Source organism: Hemicordylus capensis, chromosome 2 (genome assembly GCF_027244095.1).
Source record: "Hemicordylus capensis ecotype Gifberg chromosome 2, rHemCap1.1.pri, whole genome shotgun sequence".
Classification (NCBI taxonomy): Eukaryota; Metazoa; Chordata; class Lepidosauria; order Squamata; family Cordylidae; genus Hemicordylus; species Hemicordylus capensis.
The window spans coordinates 88,110,429-88,127,702 of NC_069658.1; the positions used below are offsets into that span (position 1 = coordinate 88,110,429).

Here is a 17,274-nt window from a genome sequence, read left to right on the forward strand (position 1 = left end):
GAACAAAGGGAAAAAACAAAAGATAGAAAAAGAGAAAAAGGAAAACACACACACACAAAAACCCCACAGAACACACCCATTATAGAAAGAAGAGAGAAAAAGATAACGAAGAGAATAAAACATATAAAAAACAAAACAAAAAAAAATAGAAGGAAAAGGAGAACAAGAAAAGGAAGGAAAGAAGAGAAAGGAAGAGAGACAGGGACAAAAAAAAAGCAATAGAAAGGAAGAACGCTTAAAGGGGGGGGGAGCTAGCGCCCGTTATTATAACGGGCTTAAAAATACTAGTGATACATAAATTGAAATTGCTTCACAGAAGCTGTGAACGTTTGACCCCATCAGCTCTCTTAACACAGACTGATACGGCACTTTACACAGACAATCCTAATTACAGAAAGAAAGAAGTTTAGGAATATTAATGCTATTTAAAATATCAGGGCTTATTTACAAAAACCAAGAGGACTAAGCCCCATTCCTCCACAACACCCTTTTTGAGTAAGGTGAGTCGAACCACACTATCCCTAGTCGAGGTCCACAATTGCCACGTCTCTTGTAGCCCTGGTGCAATTGTTCATTCTCTCATCAGTGGCCCCTTGGCAACACAAGTACTACCACCATCACTTCCTGGTTTCCAGCAACCTCCCTTCATTTGCATAACTATGCCCTGGAATCTTCTGTGTTTCCAGAGATTCTCTACAGCCCTCATTCCACAGAACAAAGCTGATTCTCCCCATTCTTGCCTAGTTTCTCTACCCAAACTTGTTTGGATTTCTCTCCACTCCATTCCTCTTACCAGTTCTTTGGGATTGGCCCAGCCAACTCTCTCTACCTGGACTTGTTTGGGTCTCTTTCTCACTTTGTTCCACTTCTCTCCAGATGGGCTCTCTATCTGAACTTGTTAGGGTTACTTTCCCTCTTTGCTGTGCTTCTTCTCTGGACCTGCTCTATCTTGCTTCCTCTTTCCCCTTGTATCCTCCATCCCCTTCGCCTTCACTGCTCAGCATAACATATACATTTAGGTAACCAGCATAGCAGAGGTCAGGTATTAGCACCCAGGCCCATGTCCACCTTATGTACTCTGAATAATATGGGAATATTTGCATGGATATAGTCAAACCTCTACTTTGTATTCAATAAAACATATTTTTATTTGGACTTTTAAACCAGTGGTTGTGGCTTATTTGGGTGGTGGGTGCCACATACCATCCAAATTTCAAGGCAGTGGGGCACTTGGTTGATTTTTAATGTGTGTTTTTTTAGTTTTTACTTATTTTGTATATTTCCACCATAGGAAATAATGGGGATTCGAAGCCACCCTATCCTAACCCTAACATGGATCCCCAGCTTTAATTTTTTTAACCAAAGAAAATCTAAGCTCTAGCCCTTGTAGAACTGGAGTTATGGAACAAAATGTGTGTTTTCAAGTGTTTGGATTCTTTGGTGTCTAATAACTTTCCCTCATAGTGAATCCCTATGAGGATTCATTGCACACCTTCATTTCTTCTGTTCATTTTGACTGTCATTGGACAGTGCCAACTGTCAACTAGGAGTGTGCATGGTTCGGTCCAGCACAATTCAAAAGACCGCCGAACCGGTCCTGAGGTCCGGACCCCCCCCCCGTCGCTCTTAAACCCACCCCCCCGCCGCTCTTCCCCCTCCGGCGCTAGTCAGTTGAAAAATCTTCTGGGGGCGGCAGAGTTCCTCCCTGCTGCCCCTGCCCCTGTCGTCGTTTCAAAAAGCCTTGAACGCTGCTCCCGACGTTGTTTTTAAAGCCTTGAACAGAGACGAGTGCTAGCGGCGCGCAGGGCGCATGCGCGCTGCTAGCGTTCGTCTCTGATCAAGGCTTTAGAGACAACGACGGGAATAGCGTTCAAGGCTTTTTGAAACGATGACAGGGGCAGGGGCGGCAGGGAGGAACTCTGCCGCCCCAAGAAGATTTTTCAACTGACTAGCGCTGGAGGGGGAAGAGCAGCGGGGGGGGGGGTAAATACTACCACCCCCCCTTAAAGCAGCAGTCCCCCCCGTGCCATACCGGGGGTGCACCAGACCATGCACACCCCTACTGTCGTCTGCCATGTGCCAACTACACCCTCCACCACCACCACCTGCAAGGCAGTGGTGTACCAAGTTTATTTTATTTTATTTTTAAGTGTTTACATTTTACATTATTTACATTTAAGTGTTGTTTAGATTCTTTGGTGTCTAATAACCTTTCCTCATAATGAATCCCTATGCGGATTCATTATATGCCTTCAATTCTTCTATTAATTTTGACTGTCATTGGACAGTGCTATCAACTGCCATGTATCAACTACACACACACACACACCACACACACACACACACACACACCCCACACACTGGGGTACTCAGTTTATTTCTTAGGAATTTTTGAAGTGTTTAGATTCTTTGGTGTCTTCATTACACACCTTCCTTTCTTCTGTTCATTTTTACCCCACTGCTTTGCGGGTGGGGGTGGGAATGAGTGGCATTCTGTGTGCCAATTACCCCCCAACCCACAAGCCACTGGGTGCTCAGTTTATATTTTAGTAATGTTTGAGGTGTTTAGATACTTTGGTATGTAATGAATCCTCATAGGAATCCATTATGAGGAAAAGCTATTAGACACCAAACACTTGAAAAATAGTGACCACACATTTTGTTCCATAACGCCACTTCTGCAAGGGCTACAGCTTAGCTTTAAAAAAAAATGAAAGCTGGCGATCTGGAGGAAATGATAGGAGGAATCTGACTCTTGAAGTGATTCAAATAGAATCTGGTGTTATTCGGTTTGGAGTTGGACCCAAATCTATCCAGTGGACCACAGGGGCAATTTGTTCTGTCTCCAAATTGCCTGAATCAGCTAGATTTGGGTACAAATCAATTTGTACCCAAATTGATTTGCACATCCCTAATGTTTAATGTCTTCCACTTGCCCCTGGCCACAGGAGCAGATATGCAGTTCCACAGGAACTTTGTGAAAGATATGATGAAAGCATGGTTTGAAAAGGTAAAATGGTAAATGCCTTCCTTAGGGGTGCACTGGTGAGGTTGAGTATGTTCTGCAAAGTTGATCTGTTTTTTCTTGAAGTGAGGAAGAACCATAGGGAAAACTTTGAATATTGGACCAAGCCAGTGTCTCAGCTGGCATCCTGCTCAAGGAGCCAATCACGGATTTTCCCTCCCTTCTACCCCAGGACTTAAGTTCTCTAGTGAATGCACAGAGTACATTTGTAGGATATGGGATAGCATATCCACCCACTGATTCCCCTCTTGGTAGTGCCAGCAGAATGATTATTCATTCATTCATTCAATTTTTATACCGTCCTTCTAAAAAATGGATCATGGCGATTTATACAGAGAAATAACAAATCAATACAATGGATGGATCCCTGTCACCAAAGGGCTGACAATCTAAAAAGAAACATGAGATAGACACCAGCAACAGTCACTGGAGGTACTGTGCTGGGGGTGGATAGGGCCAGTTACTCTCTCCCTGCTAAATAAAGAGAATCACCACGTTAAAAGGTGCCTCTTTGCCAAGTTAGCAGGTGGTCTTCTGGAAGGTTGTTAAGTTCCTTAAAATATTTTAGCAAATGGGGCCTCTTCTCTTGCCACATCTAGGCTTTTGAACTCCCTGCCCTGTGGCATCCAGTTAACTCGTTCCATTTTTCCTTGAAAAGAATTTGTACAAGAAATTGTAAAGATCACCATTTTTTGCTGAACTTACGACTTGGTTTGTGGCTTTTGTGAGCTTAGTGGGGATGGAGAGTCTCTTCTGTGCTTTGGTCTTATTTCATTATTCTTGCTTTGATAATTTTTTTCTTGTATTTTTGTATATTTTATCTTATTTTTTGTTGTGCACTGGCTTGAGTTCTATGCAGAAAGGTAGTAAACAACTTGTTTACTAAATAGATAACACGTATGGTCCCACAGCAAAATGCTGCAGTATATCTCTGGTGTACATATGTTACCTGAGGCTGTGTCTGAGCATGATGAATGTTTAAGGCACCTTTCCCCCTCAGAAGTAAGAGGGGTTGTGACTGTCTTGAGATAATATTCTTCAAGCTGGGAAATTTCCCAGTCTTTTTTTTTTTTGTCCCCCAAGCCCTCCATTCCCTGCTCCTTGCCTCTGAGTTTCATTAGCTCCACCCATCTGGTTGTCTGTCAACTGCCCTCTGCATCCATGAACATTCTGCTCTATTGATTTATACAGGGACTATTTGGCAGGGGATGGGTGGATTACGCCCTTAGTCCCTCCCATCACCTCAGATTTTTGTGAATTCAGTGTTTCTGCAAGTTAGACCAAGTCTGCCAGTATATCTCTCTCATCTGCAGGTGCTATGATTATGTATCCATAAGAACAACAACATTTTCAGGTCTTTCAGAAATATATTTATTAAATAGATGAAAGCAAACAGATTCCCAAACCCTCTTCCAGTTTCACAACACTATTTTGCCTAGTCACTTGAAAATGATTATTTCTATGGGTTGTCAAGTCCGGGGCTCTTTAAAAGCTTATGGTACTGTATTTTACGGACTATAAGATGCTACAGACTATAAGACGCACCTTAAATTTTCATCCAGTTTTTGAGTTTTCGAGCTTTCATTCTCCTCTCACCTCCATCTCCCCTCCAAGCCCTCCCACTGAGCCCCGCTCTGTCCTTTCCCTCCTGCCAGCAGCAGTGAGCCCACGTTGGTGACCCACAGCAGCTGCTGCTAGTTGTTGCTCATCCGGGACCTCCTTCACCTTGTGCCTCCGGCAGCTCCTGCGGGCTGGCGCTCGCCTGCGCGGGCTTGTGCCACCCCTTTCCAGGCTTGGCTGCAAAAAGCTTCTTAAAGCCTTTTGAAGCCAAGCCTGGAAAGGGGCGGCAGGGAGGTATCCTGCTGCCCGATTTCTAAAAGCAGCCCAGCAGGGAAGGGGGCGGCAGGGAAGTATCCTGCCGCCCGATTTGAACAGAACAAGGAGAAAGGGGCGGCAGGGAGGTATCCTGCCACCCGATTTGTAAAGGAAATATGGCACCAGAGTGGGGAAAGCACAGGAGGGGTAAGTAAACCCTCCCTCGCCCTTAATGGAACCCCCCACCCCAATCCTTCCGAACCCTTCCTCCTCCTCCTCCTCCTTCTCCCCCTCTCTTTCCCGACAAGTGCTAAACTTTCAACTTCTCCCCGGCCAATCGGAGTATAAGACACACCTGAATTTGGGGGGATATTTTTCAAGGAAAAAAGTGCGTCTTATACTCCATAAAATACGGTAATACATAAAATACAATTATACTGGGTAGCTTCTGGATGTTGGAAATTCAGTTAGGTACTTGTCAGGCATTTGTTAGCTCTCCTGATTTTTCTTTAGTGACTGTGCTTGTGATGGTCCTTTGTGATGCTCCTCAACATAGTTAAAATAATGTGTGAAGAACCTAAAGGCTATGTAGGTACTTTAGTCCTTTTTCAAAGAATAATAATCATCTCTTTGAGTATGGATAACTATGTTTTGGATCCCCTTGCCCATGAGAAGAGATGCTTGTTAGATAACAGGGGATGTTGTTAACTGTAGTAGAGAAATTAAAAAGCTTGCCCAGGCACATGGAATAGGTTTTCTATGCTCTGTGTGTAATAAGGATACTATATCTCGTGGAGCTGACTGGATGGAGGCCAGTTCATGTGGTGCTGGGCCTTCACTTAGGATGATATCAGGAGTGGATTTCTCATTCACTCCCCTCACTGCAAGTGGAAGGCAGTGGTTGTATTGGGAGGTCCTGTGTTTATCTGAACCTGAATCTCCTTTATCTTGTGAGAGAGATCTTAGTAGAGAAGTCTGAGGCCAGTGTGCTTGTGCTCACAAGTTTTTTTAATGTCCGCTCACTTAATTTTAGATCCCACTTAGGTTGAATCAGGAAGGCCCTACTCTGAATGCACATGTGCACACACTGCCTTGATCCTGCCATCCAGAACGAAACTCATTCTGCACACGCATGAAAAAAATGAGAGGGAACACTGCCTGAGGCTTTCTACTGATATCATTCCAGGTAGAATCTTGGAGGCCAAGTAAGAAATGAATGAGCCGAAAAGTGATTGCAGCTAGAAAAAACTCACTGCATCCCTGCTGTTTGAAAACTGTGTTTTTAAATAAATAGATAGATAGATCGATAGATAGCCTTAACATAAATATTTCTCTGATATAGCTGCTCATAAAGAACAATGAATAGCAACAAGGAAAAAATGCCTGTTTTCATTTGCTGAGCCTCTTGAAACTAACACAGGAAATATTTGTAGGGAGGTCAGCCGACATGATGAAACATTACAGCTCCGAGACAGGATGTGTGTCAGTAGTTACAACCTGAAACCCTTCCTATTCAACCAAATAAATGTCACAACCAATTGAGAAGGCGGAAAACAATTTGCACAGAGAAAAAAATCTTCGCTGAAATCTGCAGCCTACCAGAGAATTGTGAAACAGGCTTCCCTCGAGTTTACACATCACTTTCTATTGTTGGCATAATTAGATCTGCAGTTTGATGGATGTATAGAAAACTCTGAGTTCCCACAACCACCACATATCTATTTCATTTATCAGATTATCTTTCCTATCTGTCTGTCTAAGATAGTGACATATCCTTTACAGGAAACTTAACAATCAGAATTTAATCAATATATTTGCATTGGACTTCTTAAAAATAAGAAAAAGATAAATGTTGAATCTCCTGTGATCTCAGGCTTAACATAGTTAGTTAGTTAGTTAGTTAGTTATTTTAATTTTACATTTTATATCCCGCTCTTCCTCCAAGGAGCCCAGAGCGGTGTACGACATACTTAAGTTTCTCCTCATAAGAACCCTGTGAAGTCGGTTAGGCTGAGACAGAAGTGACTGGCCCAGAGTCACCCAGCAAGTATTTGGCTGAATGGGGATTTGAACTCTGGTCTCCCGGTCCTAGTCCAGCACTCTAACCACTATACCACACTGGTCCTAATCCTGAATTTGCATCATACTTTCTTTGTGTAACTATAACTAAACAAATACCCATCTATATTAGTTCCCTATAACTAAACAAACTCATATAGTGTCATTCATGCAAGTATGCCACTAATTCTAGGTTATTGGGATTGTGTATGTTACATTAGGTAAGAGACTTTAAATGAGAACTCCCTTATAATAGATATCTCCTAAATGGCTTGGTCTAGGGTACCTGAAGGACCATCTCCTCATACATGAATCTGTCCATAGTTTGCAGGAAGGGCCTCCCGCAAGTCTTTCTGCTATCAAGTATCCATCTGGTGGCCATACAGGATAGAGCAGTCTCTGGGTTGTCCCCCTTCCTCTGCTGATCTGTCTTGCCCCTTCTGCTGATAGCCAAGTGCATTTTCTGGCAGACTTCTGTTAATGCTGTTTTCCTAGGATGTTGTTTTGATTGCAGTTTTAGGGTTTAGAGCGAGAGAGAGAGAGAGAGAGAGAGAGAGAGAGAGAGAGAGAGAGAGAGAGAGAGATTGATAATTACATTGATAATTATGGGGGAAGTATTTTCTCTTAATTATTGTGTAAGACAGCTTGGAATTCTAGAAAATGTGGGGTACAACTTTTTAAATTAAATAAATTACATATTGTAGGTGAAAGCAAGTAAACAAACAAAAGGAAACATACTGAAAACCATTTGAAGATTTTACAAGAATTTATAATGTTAATAGTAACTTCGTATTTTGTATTCACAGAAATGAGACACAGTGTTAAACATTGTATTGATATTTTGATTCACAAAGTTATTAATGTCTGTTTTTAATCATACATAAAATACATGTATGCATATATTATGGAGTGGTATTTATTGAGTAATTTTAGGGAAGTTTATGCAAAGATTTAGAATAGAAGGGTGTTTTCTCCTTGCCAGGCCATCTAATCTAATTTCAACATATTTCTTGAAAGAACGATTTTCAGGAATCTTCTGACAAATGTTGCTGTTTATTTCAGAAGCATGACTTGAAATTGCCAGTTTTGTCATGCGATGAGTAACACCACCATAATATAATGGCATACTGTGTAAACAGTTTAGAGGCTGCATACTTTACTTTGAAAGATCACTAAGGTGATGGTGTGCTGAGCTAGCTAAAAAGAAAGGAACTTCCTGACCCAGCAGTGCAGCATCAGTGTGTGAGGTTTTTGCTTCCAAAACATGGTGATTAACTTGGTACAAAATCAGGATCTGTTGAACAGAGGTAGGTAGAGAAAGGTCTCTTTGGAAAAGGCTAGATAGATGCTTTTAAAAAAAAGAATATAGGGAAACTGGCTTATATAAAAGATTGGTTTTTAAAGGCTAGCAAGAGCTACCAAGACAAATCTCCCAAGACAATTGGGTCAGTGACATGCTTGGTGTGCGTGCAAAACCTTCACTTCCATATGGCCAAAGTGCCTATAGTTCTTTGTGCAGTAATGTAACACATGGTCATTCACATCATATATGGTCTCCTCCACTGCTGAACCTTGGCCTTCTCCTCTCCTTCTGTTTCCATTTCTTAATACTTATAGCTGCTTCTTGTTAGCCCATTCATTTTTTGCCATTTTCTTGTATCTATAGAGCCCTGCTCAGATATGGGGGGAAGGGGGGCACTATACTCATGTACATGGTCCCCAGAGTGCCCCAGCGAGTCCCACACCAGTGCTGCTGTACCAAGGAGCATCACCTTCCTCATGCTCCCTCTTGTCCCCAGCTTACAGCCTATGTCTGAAGAAGCAAATGCTGTAAGTGTGAGGACAGATAGTTCCATGATCATAAGGCTGGTCCACTCCAGCCTTTTGATCACAGAAGCAGCCACTCTCACAATCACAGCATTTGCCTCTTCAGACAAAGGCTGCAAGCGGCAGAAATCACAGAGAAGGTGCTGCTTCTTGGTGCATCAGTGCCAGGGTAGGGCACTCAGGGAACAGTGCACAGTAGTGCAGCATCCCCTTTCCTTCCAGGTCTGAACAGGGCTTAGGTTGGGTGTGGAGTTGGGCATTATGGGTTATTTTACATCATTTATTAATATTTATATATACATCTCTTGAACAAAAAGTTCACCAAGCAGTTTACATTAAAAAAAACAAAATAAGATGGTTCCATGTCCCAAAAGCCCACAATCAAAAAAGTTATATATCTGCTTATAAGCTTTTAAGATTAAAATGTTTTTTAAAATAATAGAAAGGGTTATATCGGAGTGCACACCCCTTGGGAATTTAGATACTGTCAATTCTGGAAATGTTAGCATTTCAGTTAAAATATTAGTACATTTCTAGTCCTTTTGTTCCAAAAAGAAGTTTAATTAGCATAGTCAAAATAGATCTGTGGAAACCTGTGGAACTATTCATCATGTATAAATCTAGGGACTAAGCTGCAGGTTTACTGAAATTGTGAAACAAGTTTTATATCATTGTAGAAATGGGAGCATGGTTAGAAGAGTGTGTAGATGACAAACTCCTTTAAATTCTTTCTGCTACCCTCCTGTATTCTACCAAACAAAACCACATGGCTCTGTGGTCTCCAGGAGTTGACACCGACTCAACTGCACAACTTTACCTTTACCTTCCTTTGACGTATGTTGAGGCCCTTTATTATGGCATACCAGAGACTCAGATATGCAAGTCCTGTCTTCATTGCTGTGTTGCTTTCTTAATGTGGTGTGTTGTATGTTCGCTGCACACTGTATTGGCCATAATCTATATAATTATAAAGCAGAAATGCCCACTCTGTAAATTTCTTCCTACTTGTATTCCACACATATTTAGAAATGTTCCTGAATCTGTATTTTGCTTAACCTCAGACTTGTTTACTTGCTCAGTCTTCTTTCTAGTAGCTGTGAAAAAACAATCAACTCATGACCTGCTAAATTTACTTTAGTTTACTGAGGTTTCTTTGACATAATTTAACAGGCATTTATTAGAGATATAGTGGGCCAGGTTGGACAACATTTTAGGAAGATTCATCCGATTGGGTGGAGCCAAGCAAAGATATGTCTACCTTCCCTGCATTTGCTGTCTGAGATGACAAGTTCTGAAGTCAGCTTATGCATGTAAAATCCATTGCACGTAGAGCTCATTTGCATGGGTATCTTCTGGAAGTTGACCACATGTAAGCCAACTTCAGATGTATCATTCCAGTGTTGCTGTGCAGTGCTGGTGGAAGCAAGGCTCTTACACTTGATGGGTGAGTGGACCATCATTCTCAAAATATCATCTGACCCGGCTCTTTTCTCTGCTAACTATGCAAAGATGCACCTTTTTTAAAGTGGTGGCTCTCATATTTTGCAAAAGAAGAGCAACTATCCTGATTAACCTTACATATTGTGGTTGTTCTCTTTAGAACAGGATTTTTTTTAGGGCAGTAAACCATTTTCTTATTCTGTTTGTTTTGTGAACTTTGTTTTAATTCGGAAAGCAATGTATAAATATTTTAATAAACATGTATGTTGGAGGAATCTATTCAGTGTGTGTGTGTGTGTGTGTGTGTATAAATTTTTCTTATATATTGTCTCCTCCAAAGATTCTAGGCAGTGAAGTATAGTGTGCTACTTGTTGTAAGTTTGTGTATTCCATTCTTTTAATAAGAACTAGGCCCCAAACGTTGCTGAATAACATGGAAGTGTGAGGCGGAGCTTTAGGCTTATAAATTGATTCAGGGCTAAATCTATTGCAGGCAGTGTTCCTTCTAACAGAGATTCCCAGATGTTATTGACTACAACTCCCATAATCCCCAAGCAAAGGCCATTGTAGCTGGGGATGCTGGGAGTTGTAGTCAGCAATGTCTGGGAATCCATGTTAGAGGGAACAATGATTGCAGGAACCAACATACATTTGTATTTCCATATATGTTGTTAGCCTCAGTATTCCCAGTAAAGTCATTTGTGCTCCCAGTAAAGAGCTCCATTGTTTTACTTAGTAGAAATGATTGTTGGTAGTTTTGCTTTCCCCATCCAGTTGGGAAATAGTATTTATAAAATGGAGTATGGTGTATTTTTGCATCAGCATTTTGTTGGGGACTGTAGGACAGGGTTTCTTAACCTTGGGCCCCCAGATGTTGTTGGACTGTGCAACTCCCATCATCCTCAGCCCCAAAGGCCATGTCTGGGGATGATGGAAGTTGCAGTCCAACAACATCTGGGGGCCCAAGGTTAAGGAAAACTGCTGTAGGACATACGGAGCTACCATTGACTGAGTCAAGCCAATAGTCCAGCTAGCCCAATACCGCCAATATTGTAAACCGCTTCGGTGCCTTGTCAAGGCAGAAAGGTGCTATTAAAATGTAGCTAATAAATGCTGGAGACACAACTCATGATTCTGTGCAAGTGAAATACATAGATTGGGAGCTTATGACCCCATTGTTGATAGCTGCTGAAATGGAGGATTTCTCTGAAAATGCTTAACCCTTTTTGTTGGGGGGGGGGGAATCTCAATCAAACAGAACACCTAGGTGACTCTAAATGTCAGGGACAGCAGCAGACAGTGTATTTCAAATGTTTGTTAAGCTTGGTGTCTTCTCAAACCGAGTAATGGAATGTAAAAACCTACTTTGAGCACATCTGTGCTACCAATTTATAACAAGTGTATAAATTTAACTGATAAAGCTCCTCCCGCCGCCACAAAAAAATGTCTGGGGAAGTGTAGTTATAGGATGGTGTGAATTCTATTAAAGGTTCCCAACTCCCAGAATTACAGGTCTTGGGCTTCCCTAGCAAGTCTGTGGTGCAACTTAACCTAAGTGTAATGTGGAAAGGAGAAGAGAGATTGCTGCAGGTTCCACAGAAGCATGTGTTACATTTAGCCTGTTCTGATCCACAAATTAAGCCAAATTGATGGAAGTTCATATTATATTGTAACTTTGGAAGGGGAAAAAGTCAAGGTAAATTAGCAGTAGTGGTGATTCTCTTTATTTAATGGAGGGAGAGCAACTGACCCTATCCATCCCCAGCAGAGCATCATTCCAGTGGCTGTTGCTGATGTCTATCTTATGCATATTTTTTAGACTGTGAGCCTTTTGGGGACAGGGAGCCGTGTGTGTGTGTAAACTGCTTTGGGACCTTTTGTTGAAAAGCAGTATATAAATATTTGTCTTTGTCTTCATATAATACTAAAGTATCAATACTGAGATCAGACGCATAGTACTTGGTCTGGATGTTCTTCACTCCTGTGTAGTAAATATACGAGAACATTGTTTTCTAGTTGCTTCTGCTAATGTGCTCCTACTGTTACTGTATTGGTCAATGTATTTGGTAGTGGTCATATTGTTGAAACTCATATACCTTTTGCTGCTGAGGAACTGAACTAAATTTTGGAAAATAATTGAAAATGTTAGGGTAATGGATTGCCTACTAACAATTGTTGAAATAGCTGCAATGCAGAGAGAGAATTCACAAAACCTGTCTTTGTGTGCAAGTAACGACAGTTGGGTACAGTTCATGTCAAGCTGATGTGAAAGCTTAGATACCACTATTTGGAAATATAATCCAGTCTCCAATCATAATCCTTTGAAAGATGCATACATCTATAATTGAACCATACCTATAATTGGAATAATTAGTGACTAAAATGTTAGAAAAAAGCTTTTCAGTCTCTCAGAACTATTTATCTTGCTAGATTTTCAAGGGAAGAAAAAAGATTTAGCTTTAACAGGATGAGGTGTGTTTACCCAGTTTTGCCATGTTGACGTATAATGGAATATAAAATCAGCTGTTTTTAATTGAAGGTATGAATTAGTAACAGATTTATCAGTGAGTTTTCTCTACAGCTTTTTCAGGTAGGCAGTCACAGTGAACACATTGGGTAAATTTCCTCCATGGATATAGGTTGTAGGTAGGAAATGTGATGGTGTCCATGTGTGGCATGTGCAGTTGCCCATAGGTGTGAGCAGGCACGTAGGAAATTTGTCTTGTATGAAGCGGCCCTGACAGAAAAGGAATAGGCCTGGGAAAGAAAAAGGATACAAATATACATTTCAAAAATGTAGATACAGTATCCTATACATAATACTAATAGTACTTTGTGTGGGTGCAAAGTTTGTGCTTAGCAGCTTTAAAACAGGAACGACTTAAACTAGTACCTCAGTTGCCATGGTACCTAGAGTGTGCTGTTTCAAGAGGTGGACTTTTGAATGTGTGGAGACATTGAACAAGTCAGAAATGTGGATGAATTGCATTGTTTATTAAACAAAAAATTTCACATAGAAAGCTTGTGTGGTTTGGTTTGCTTTTTCAATTTTGGGGTTTTTTAAGAATGTGTGTTAAAATCTCTTTCCATTCCATACTGATTCACAGAGCAGCTGGTAAAACTGTAAAAGCATTTAAAATAATAAGAATGACAAAGATATAAAAGCCAGCAAAAAAAACAGCAACCATTGAATAAAATAAGAGTCACTAATGCTGCTCCCTGAAAGCTGGCAAAAAGGAAATATTTCACAGATCTATTAAAGCTTGCCCAGGAGAGGGCCTGGCAATCCTTCATGTGGGGAGGAGGCTTTGCACAAGTATGTGCCCCTGTAAAGAAGGCCTGCCCTTAGTCACAGCCAGCTAAGTCTGACATAGTGCCAGGTCAGAGAGCACGGCCTGTGAGACTGATCTCAAAGCCTGCGTAGACTATATGAGAGTTAATATATTATCTTTGAGGTATCCATGTCCCAAATCGTGTAGTGCTGACAAAAGGCGGAATTGGTCCTTTTTCAGACAGGGACCCTAGAAGGAAAGAGTTGCATTCTGGATGTGGTCCCTCTGGAAGCTGCCTGTGTGTGTGCCAGTGGCAGAGACCTTAGGCTGCCATAAATAGGTTGCCAAACAGCTGCTTTATTCTGTCCACAAGATGCCAAAAGTGCTATTAGAATATAGGCATGGCTGATTGGTAATCGCAAATCCTTTACAACTCCTTTGTACTGAAAACCTTACAGTAAACTAACTTATGTTGTAGACCAAGTATATTCTTGATGGTGTGAAAGTAGAAAATACTTTAGAAAACATAATGTATTGTTGAATTAATGCCAGCGTTGCTTTGCTCTGCTGTTGGCTTTACTCATTGTGGATCCAGCCTCATGTTCCCTGGGGCAGTGGCTGCTACTAATATGGCCTCAGAACTCTGGGTGGGATTTTCCCCTGGGGAAATTGGGAGGTTCCAGCACCATTCCTTCCAATTGCTCTGCTGGTTCACCTTGCAACCTTCTTCTGGGCTTTGCCTAGTCCTGGCCAGAGACCTTGCATCCTCAGGCTTTACAGTCCTATGGCAACTGCCCTGCTTATCATCTGCCAGGGCTTTAAATAATTTCCAGCAGCTGCAGCAAATCCTGCAAGAGCCCAGGTGCCCATGCACCATGGTCTCATCTCAGTCTCCCACAAGATCACCACATCCCCGAGATGAGGCCATCCTAAAGTAAAGTTGTGCCTTCAAGTTGGTGTCTACTCCTGGCGATCACAGAGCAATGTGGTTTTCTTTGGTAGAATACAGGAGGAGTTACCATTGCCATCTCCCACGCAGAATGAGATGATGCCTTTCAGCATCTTCCTATATCATTGTTGCCTGATATAGGTGTTTCCCATAGTCTGGGAAACATACCAGCAGGGATTCAAACCAGCAACCTCTTGTTCTGTAGGCAAGTTATTTCCCCACTGTGCCATTAGGTGGCTTGAGGCCATCCTAGCAAATGCTTAATAAGCCATTTTTCCTTCACCTTCCTTCCATTAATAGTAATTTTTTTATTAAAAAAAACAATATTCCATTGCAGTAGCTAAAGTAGGTGATAGGATTAGATTGTAACCTTAAGCACCCTATTTCATTGAAATCAATGGGTCTGCATCCAAGTACATGTGTTATTGTGCCAGCAGTTTTTTCATAGATTTTAAATGCTTAACATTTGTGTAAAAGAGTTCAGCAATCATGGTGTGCTTTCCAGAAAAAGTAGGGGGTCCACAAGAAGGGCATGTCTGTTGTGGGCTTGAGTTCATTCCAAACATATCTTGCTTTTATGGGCTGTGGCCCATGATGTGTTCTCAGCTGCAACTTTGATTTGCAGTGACTCAACTGGGACAGTGTTTGAACAGCAGAAGTCCTGCTGAGGAGACGCATAAACTCCCACCCAAAACTCTAGGTGGTCTTACCATCTCGTCACATACCATGAGTAGGAGGATGTTGTTCCCTTTAAAATATGTGGTGGAGGAATCTTTTATAAGGCTAGCAGTGAGTGGGGTCATGTCCACTCTTAGGGCATATTGTCTAATATTTGATTTCATTTTGGCATGTTTCTTTAGTTGAAGTCCACTCTCTAGCTCCCGGCTGTGTGTTAAATCAGTAGGGCAGCTTCTATCCACAACATTAGGCTGTTTGGTTTTATCCGTTGTTAGGAATGGCATAAGCTGTGCTTGGCTCCATTTTAGTAAAATGAAACAGCAAACCCCATCCCACCCCCCAAGCCCCATAAGAGCTTAAGGTTTCATATGCTGTTCTCGCTTGTAGCCATGGACAGTACAAGCTGTTAACATTTGTAAATCACTCTGAGCCATTTTTGGAAGGGCGGTATATAAATCAAATAAATGAATATGTTCATTACATTAATTAATATACATGTGATAACCACACATGTAGTAATTAGGACATTATGGCAAATATAAAAATATAGTGAAAGTAAATTTAAAGACATACATAACAGCTTTTTCCAAATTGTGTTTAACAAACATACGATTTATGATTTGTTAAAAAGTTGTGAATTATAGTAAGTGACTTGTAATAAGAGGACTTCTTTTCGCTCCTCCTCCTGGCAAGTATATCTCTAGGCTCACCACCTAGAGATATACGTATCAGGCATTATAAAAATATGATAAATTGATAAATAAATACGTTAGTAAAAGGGATGGTTGCTGAAGAAAAGAGGGAGCTGGCAAGAAAACACCAATTCCTAGATTATGGACACAGATAAAACTGGCTGCTTCTAAATGTGCCACTGCTTACACCTATCTTGCCTACACATCTTTTAGTCACACTTATATCCATTAAAATATTTTTAAAATTACAGGCTATGGTCCAAGGAGAAATCCACTGAGGGGAATATCTTGCAGTGCTCACATATCAAGTCTCTGCAAGATATTCCCCTCAGGGGATGAAGCCGTTCTGGGAAGAGCAGAAGGTTCCAAGTTCCCTCCCTGGCTTCTCCAAGATAGGGCTGAGAGAGATTGCTGCCTGCAACCTTGGTGAAGCCACTGCCAGTCTGTGAAGACAATACTGAGCTAGATAGACCAATGGTCTGACTCAGTATATGGCAGTTTCCTATGTTCCTATGTAGTCAGTGATCCAAACCAGACCTGAGGAATGGGACCACCATGAGTGGACCTGGGTCCTCAGAACATACAAACATGTAATATACAAACTGATAAATCTGACATTGACATCACAATAGCTTTTTAAAAAAAAAATATTTAGAGGGAATGTTATACAGCATTTGAAATTTAGTGGCTGACTTCTTAATGAATGTATACATTACAACCTGATTTTTTTAAATGTATCTACTTTTGGGGTGTTTTTCTTTTTGCGGGGGAATAAAATCATCTTGGCTGCCTTCATAAACCACTGCTGCAACACCTTTATACAGCTGCCAAGATTTGTATTGCTAGGCTGCAATAAACAGCTTGACAGCCCACCAAAAATAAATGGATGGAGAAGATTTGAAAATGTATGATTATGAACAAATTAACTCAACAAATTAGTCAGACTAGAAACCCAGCTTTGAATACCAATATAACAGCGAGCAAGTCCCCATTTTAGAATTATGTTGACCCCCACCCCCAAGCAAGTGTGTACCTCCAACATTCAAATGAATATATTTCTAATTCAGGACGGTTAGTATGATTTTTCTGCCCGCCTCTTTGTTTCTCAAACTGCAGCCATAATTCGTTTGACAATATTCTAATGCCCCCCTCACCGAAGGTTCTCTCTTCATGCAGTATTTTCTGTGTTTAGATGTATATGTGATTGTGTGTTCTCTTTAACTATAATCTTTTATCTTGCCCTTGAGGGGAAAATGTTTATACAGTATATATTAAAAACCATAGGGGAAAAAAACCACTGGTAAACAGTGACCCCTCTAATTTTTTTCATCCCTGTGCGGAATGAGTTTTGTTCTGGGCGGCAGTATCAAGGCAGTGTATGCACATGTGCATTCAGATTGGGGCCTTCCTGATTCAACCTGGGCTGGGATCTAAAATTAACTGAGCAGACATTAAAAAAAACTTGTGAGCACATGCACATGTGCACACCTTAGTGGGAACATTGCTGGTAACATTCAG

At 41.1% G+C, this 17,274-nt stretch overlaps 1 protein-coding gene across 5 annotated transcripts in view; it reads left to right on the top strand.

The window, feature by feature from the left end:
- Positions 1-17,274, top strand: part of CDC42SE2 (CDC42 small effector 2) — a 184,044-nt gene that overhangs the window by 156,127 nt on the left and 10,643 nt on the right. The gene's annotated exons all lie outside the window — the stretch shown is intronic.